Here is a 7,052-nt window from a genome sequence, read left to right on the forward strand (position 1 = left end):
CAATGCCCAGGGTCCATGATTGTTAGAGTAGTCATGTTATGCTCCCCGCTTCAGGAAACATGCCTCAGATTTGCGACCGTCCAAATGAGCAATCACATCGAAGGTTGGTCACAGTCTTTGAGGCCTGGAGGCAAAGCTAACAACGAGGGGCATGAATAGTGGCAGAGCTTCATTGGGACCAACCTCGCCCATGGCCCCCAGCTCACAACAAAATTTATGTATATCCCTTAGTATTAGGCCTATTTATCCACTAAAATTCACCCCAAAGTACTTATGTTTGGCCCCTCCACGATTTTGGCTCAAGCTCCGCCATTGGTCAAGAGGCCATCCCTACACGGCGAGCATGTCAGTAGTGAGAATCCTTTCGTGCAGCACCAACAAGGAGAAAATTTTGCACTTTCGGTCAACATGGGCGGACCAGATCTTGGAAGAGTCGAAGTTTGAGTGGGAGCCATGGAATTCTGTCGCGTAAGCCAAGGTCGAGGAGTACATTCCAGAAGTGGTTAGTTTCCAGCCAATGGAGGCATGCTGGTCCGAGATGAGTTGGGTATGTTGAATCCATCCCAACATGTGAACAAAGTCACCCAGTTGCACCATGATGGTAATGCATGCGATCACACAGATCCAGTTGTTGTTGTCAAACTCCTTCTAAACAAATCAATTCTTTCCAGTAGCAATCTTGAAAAGTTTTGGCCACACATGCTTAACTTGCTCATGATCACTCCAATTATCATGCTAGAATAAAGCCATGTCGCCATTGTCGGTGGTTATGATTGCAGAAGCCCGAAAAAGATCCATATTTGTATGTTCACATGGGAGCTATGAGCCCACCCATGGGTGGTTGAGGTCAGTCCACTGCGGCCAAGGCCATCAGAAGCACAATGCCCTACCAAATATGTCCATGTTGGCAATACCGAGGGCAGCAAGCATCTTTGGATGACACATGGTTTTCCAGCTCATAATAGAATGGCCCACCGTAACTTCTCACAGTCGTCCCACTGGTAGATATTACGCATGATCCTGTCCAACTTATTTAAGGCCCATTTAGGAAAATGAAGCGCCATGAGGTGATATATCATAGTTGCCAGTGTGGACATATTTAGCGATGATGATTCTCCAAGGGAGCAATAGATTTTCCCCTTTCCACCCAGCCAAAACCTAGTCGAGATCTTATCGAAGATGGATTTTAGCTCCATTCGATGAAGGGACAGAAGTGCAGAGGGAGGTATAGACACCAACTCAGCAATGAAGTGATCTTTGTCAAGAAAGCCGAGAGAAACATCATTCTATTCGATGTTAGCACATTCGATTAGGAAAATCTCAAACCTCGCCAGATCAGCAACCAGCCCCACTCATCGCACCAAAGTAGTCATGGATAGCAGAAATGGAACGAACTTACTCCCTTTTAGGGTTAGTCTGATTTTTTGGTGAAGCTAGTTCTACCTCAACAACAGGATCTGCAAATGGATTTTCAACTTAACAGTCTCTGCTTCAATTTGTGATGAAAGGTCGACTAGTTTTCACCGAATATTCGCAAATGGAGAATAGGTTGGCTTAGGTCTTGCCTACCCTAGTCTCGATCTGACAGAGTACCTTTATGAAGAAGTGTTGCATTTATGACAAATTCATGTTTGTCCAGAACCTCATCAAGCAGCTACATCGGTCGAACACTCTGGGCCTTTCCTCGGATTGGACAACTTTAAGGCCTTCGATTCTGTCCACTAGTCATACTTGCTCGAGGTTCTCCATGGCTTGAGTTTTGAGCAACATTGTAGGAACTCACTCTGCATGCCCCTGCCAACTTCATCTTCAAGGATCCTCATGAATAGCAACCCGATAAGCCTTTCGCCCATGCTCGGGGCCTATGACAGGGGCCCCTGCCATAGACCTGCTCCAGAAGCTTTTGTAGGTGGGCGTCCTTAAGCCAGTCGCACGCTCGCTCGACAATCTTCATGATCTCCCTTGCAAAATGGGATTGGCTAGGAAGGCTAAGCCTTGGTTTGGCGGTCACGGCTTCAATTCGCGGTGGTATTCATTGATAGATAAACTCCCTTCCCGCGAAACAGCAGCAACGTCCCCAACCCCGTAGTGTCGTCTTGTAAGTTAGTCATAGTGGAGAAGACAATGTATATGGACAGAAGCACAGAAGATGGAGATTGTTTAGGCAAGAATACAATGAAGAATACACGATCATATTTTTAAAATCTTGAATATTTTTTATTTCACAAACATTTTGTTTGAAGTCATGATTTCTTTTGTAATATGCGAATAGTTTAAATTCACGAACATTTTATGATTTCCTGAACATTTTTAAATTCACAAACATTTTATGATTTTTCGATTTTAAAAAACTCATAAATTTTTTAAATTTGGATTTTTTTTGAAAATCCTAAATTAATTAAAACAAGAGAATAAAAACAGAAATGAGAAAAAAAAGCAAAACATAAAAAGAGAAAAACAGGGAGCGTCACGCCCTGCAAAAAGGGCTGACCCATGAAGGCGAGGGGAGGATGAGGGGCGCTTGATATATAAGAGAGAAAAAGAGAAAAATAATGGTAGAAGAACCAGGGATCAAACCCCGGTCTTGCATGAGAAAGACTGAAGTCTCAGCCACTATGATGCATGTGTACTTGTGATAGTGACGAGGGTATCACACTATAAGCACCATTACTCGAGAAAAAAAATCAAATCCAATTGCTATCTTCGGCGTAGTGGGTAATTTGTGACAATTTCAGGGAGTAATTTTAGGACGGACGGGCAGAATCACTAATGAGTTTATTATTGGTATATAGATAGGATAAAGTTGAGCCGAAAGGTTTCAATTTCTACCTGATAATAAAGCACGTATCACTTCTGTTTGCCCGTCACGCCTTTTTGCAAAAAACCTCATAGTTTGACCCGCAGTCCATCTTTAAGTCAGGACGACTTATTTTTCTCACTTTACATAAAAACCCTTGACTTTTATACTAATCAACCCGAAGTTCAAATTCAAGTCACGACGAAATGTTTTCTGAATTTTGACATAAACCCCCTTAATATTTGTGTTAATCAACCCGCAGTCCATCTGGAATAATTATTTCTCAAACTAATAATATCTTTTAAACCCTAACTTCAATTTCAACATGTTATATATGAAATTTGATTAAAAAATGTGTAAAATCTAAATATGATATTACTTTTATCTATAAACTATTAAAAAATTGCTATTTAGGGTGGAACCTAAATCAATGGCGCATGATCCGTCATTCCTTCGTACCTACGTCGACTCGTATTGCAAATGAACATGTCACACACATTGCTCTGTGTTGCTTGGCAAGGAGTGAGTGAGGGAAATGATTACAATGAATCAATTACAATTCGTAGGCATGTTGTGCTTCCGCCAGCTTCTCTCTTTGGTACATGTCCGATGATCGAAGACCCTACATACATGTTTTTATGGGCGAAATCCACACGCGTACTTACCAACGGACTACACAATTTTCTTTTTATAGTGAGTACACAAGTAATGTTTATATCATATAGCCATATACATACACTTATAAAATTCATGAACATCGAAAAAATCCAAACAATTCTTGTGATAGTCATGAACGATTAATATTTAAACGGATACATAGGTTCTTAATTTATGTTTTATCCGCTGCATGAGACGGTGGCACATATAAACTTTCTTCAATAGACTTAGTTTATATACTCGGCCTCCTTAGTGTTGAACGGCACCGGCCGATTGCTATCTGACTCTGGCCGTAGGTGCACGCCATCAATATTACAAGTCAGAACCAAAATTGAATCGAAATGAGAACAGTGGCTCGGATAAAAAAATTATTTACTATCCCGTTGCAATGCACGGGCATGTTTGCTAATTCAAAATAAATTCATGAGGGTGCGATATCTGATTAAGATCCACCCAACGTGAAGAAATTGGTTAATCGGCAAAAATATATGAATCTATACCTAATAATAAAGGGGCTATTGCTTAAGTTGCAAAATATTACCCACCAATGCCACCTATAAGTGATAAAAAAAATGTTTTACAGCGGGGAATCCCCCGCCTGGGCCGGCCCATGCTGTGAGGACCTCCTATACCACGCCCTGCGCGCTGGGAGAGGACGCAGAATGCCTGTTTTGGCCGGCCCAAGTCTGGGCGGCCTGTTTTTAAAATTTCGTTTCTTTTTTTCTATTTTAAATAATTTGGGACTTCAAAAAAGTTCCAAACATTAGAAAAAAGGAGAATTTTTAAATAAAGTTTAGTAAATCATAAAATGTTTGCAGATTCAATAAATGTCTGTGATTTAGTAAAAAGTATTTTCTTATTCATAAAATGTTCAAAAATTTGAAAACAAATGTTTGGAAAATCAACAAATGTTAATGATTTTTTAAAAAGTATATTTATTATAATATATTTATGAAATTGAACAAAATTTCACCAATTCAAAAAATGTTCATGAATGGGTAAATATCATAAAATTCAAAAACTGTCCGTGATTTACAAAATACTTTATTCATTCCTAAAATGTTCTCTGATTCAATAAATGTCCATTAAATCGAAAAAATGTTCGTGAATTTTAAAAATAGTTCCACCAATTTCCATAAAAATATTCATCAATTCAGAAATGTTCGCCGAATAATGATTTTTTTAAAAAGTGTTCACAATTTAGAGAAATTTTTTGCAAATATTATAAATTGTTCATGAATTCAAAAAATGTTCTTATTTTTAAAAAATAATCAAAAATTTGTAAACATGTTCACGAATTTTAAAAATGTTCATGATCTTAAGAAAATGTTTATGATTTCAATTTTTTCCAATGATTTCACGAAATTGAAAGTGATGATTTATCTCAATGATGCACCAAAATGTGGTCAGTGTCATTGAAGATTATGAATGTTTTTTCCGTTGCAATGCAAAGACCCTTTTGCTAGTGAACTAATTAAGATGAATTTAGTTTTATTTCGTTATACAACGACAATGGTAGGAGTACAAATTAATGCAAGTGGCACGTACAAACAAAATAAAATGATTTTACTTTCTTTCCCAGGGAATAATGATGCACGCGTGTAGTCATCACCCACCTTAAAGAACAAGATGGGGATATTTCTCGTCGTCAAACCTATATTTGAACGACCTGTGCTTGATCATGAGAGCTCCCCGCCGTCGCATCGCTCCACCTCCACGCCGGTGAGCACGGCGAGCTTGAACCTCTCTGACCACGATATGTCATTCCGAAATAGCCTGGCGACGCAGAACCGACCGCCATCGCCCAGGTGCACGAGGTGCGACTTAAGATTCCAGCTCCTGCGGGGCACCCTGAAGCTCTCCCACACGCCGCGCGCCTCGACGGGCGCGGCGGCGGCGCTGCCCCCGGAGGCGTGCAGGTCCCACGCGGCGAGGAGGCTGCTGTCCACGGCCGGGAAGCCGAACCAGAGGCCGTGCTCCGGGGCGCACGCGGCGCGCCCTTGGAACGGCAGCGCCCGGTCGGTGAGCTTGCTCCACTCGCCGGTCACCGTGTGCATGGAGTAGGTCCCGTGGCCGCGCGCGGATGCCCAGATGTGCCAACCGTCGACCGGCGCCGCGTAGGCGCCGTACGCGTCGCCGCTCTGGTAGGGAGGCGGCGACGGCGGGTAGGTGTACCAGTGCCAGTCGTGCCGGCACGCGGGCTCACGGATTAACCCCCGGACGGGCGTCTCGTCCTCGCCGGCGGCGAGCGGCACGTCCTCGCGCTCGGGCGATGTGAGGTCGCGGACGGACTGCGAGGCGTCGTCGTAGAGGACGGCGCGGCCCGGGGTCCGAACTTCGAACCTGTACTGGAAATCGCGGCGCTCCGAGGCGACGATCTGGTCCTTGCGGCGGCCGGTGAGCGCGAAGTCCATATACACGTAGGGAGATGGGAAGGTCATGACGGGGCGCTCCAGTAGAGCCTTCTCCCCAGCAATCTCCGGCTCTCGCCACATCGCCCTCTCCCTCGCCCTCGCCGCTGCCGCCGCGGCCGCCGCCGCCTCCATGGTTGTCGCCGTCGCGCCCGAGGCTGCTGCCGCTGCCGCGCGCTCCGGTGAATCCTTGGGGTAGAAAAGGAGCGACGGGTCGATGCGGTGCAGCGTGTACGAGCGGGCACCCGGTACCCTGCCGTCCTGGAGCACCATGTACAGAAACCGCCGGCTCATCGTCGCTTTCTCCTCCTTATTTTTCGAGTGGGAAGACCTACCTCTCTCCTCCTCGATCCGCCGCTATGGTGGTGATCCTCAGACACCATGGCCCATGGGCCGCACGAGAACTTGCTAGGTTCAGTACAAGTACCCCTAAAAAAAGCAGAATGGTACAAGTTTATTATACTGTTAATAAAAAATTAAAAGTTAAAATCGGATACAAGCACGGTCGTTCATCGCCATGTTTTTGGTTTATAAAGACATGCAAGAATATACGAGTGAGTAGGCAACACATAGAAATATCCAAATTAAATTACGACAGCACCATGCAAAAGCTATCCCAAAAACTAAAAATTGCATCGCTCTTAGGCCAATTGGCCAAATGATAAATACATTCTCATATATGTGTTTCTTGCAATGAGAAATTCAAAACTAAATCACACATGGATGTGTATTTCAGAAAAGCAACTTCTTGCAATAAGTTGTTGATATGAACATGCTTTTCTAGTACTCCCACGATCCATATTAATTATCGCTGATTTAGTACAACTTATGATCGGATGAATACAAACAATTAAGTCAATAATTATTTAAAATTAGGCCCCACATGTTTCTATTACATTTTTTGTGTTTCCTTCTACATTGCTTTGAAGAAACTAGTGCATACTCTATAAAGTTCAGAGAGACAGTTTTAGTTATATGCAAGCAGCTACATTCACGGAGGAAAAGGATGACATGAAAATGAGTGTGATGAAAAACCAGGTTTCTAATAAAAAATTTATTCTTCATACTAATTTGCATTTGTGAAACTAGTATGTTCTCTGAAAATTGTACGGAAGCAATTTTACGATATGCAAACATCTATATACAAAGACATTTGCCTTTTACCCTTGACTACTCACAACGTATGG

The sequence above is a fragment of the Triticum dicoccoides genome, chromosome 6B (genome assembly GCF_002162155.2).
Source record: "Triticum dicoccoides isolate Atlit2015 ecotype Zavitan chromosome 6B, WEW_v2.0, whole genome shotgun sequence".
Classification (NCBI taxonomy): domain Eukaryota; kingdom Viridiplantae; phylum Streptophyta; class Magnoliopsida; order Poales; family Poaceae; genus Triticum; species Triticum dicoccoides.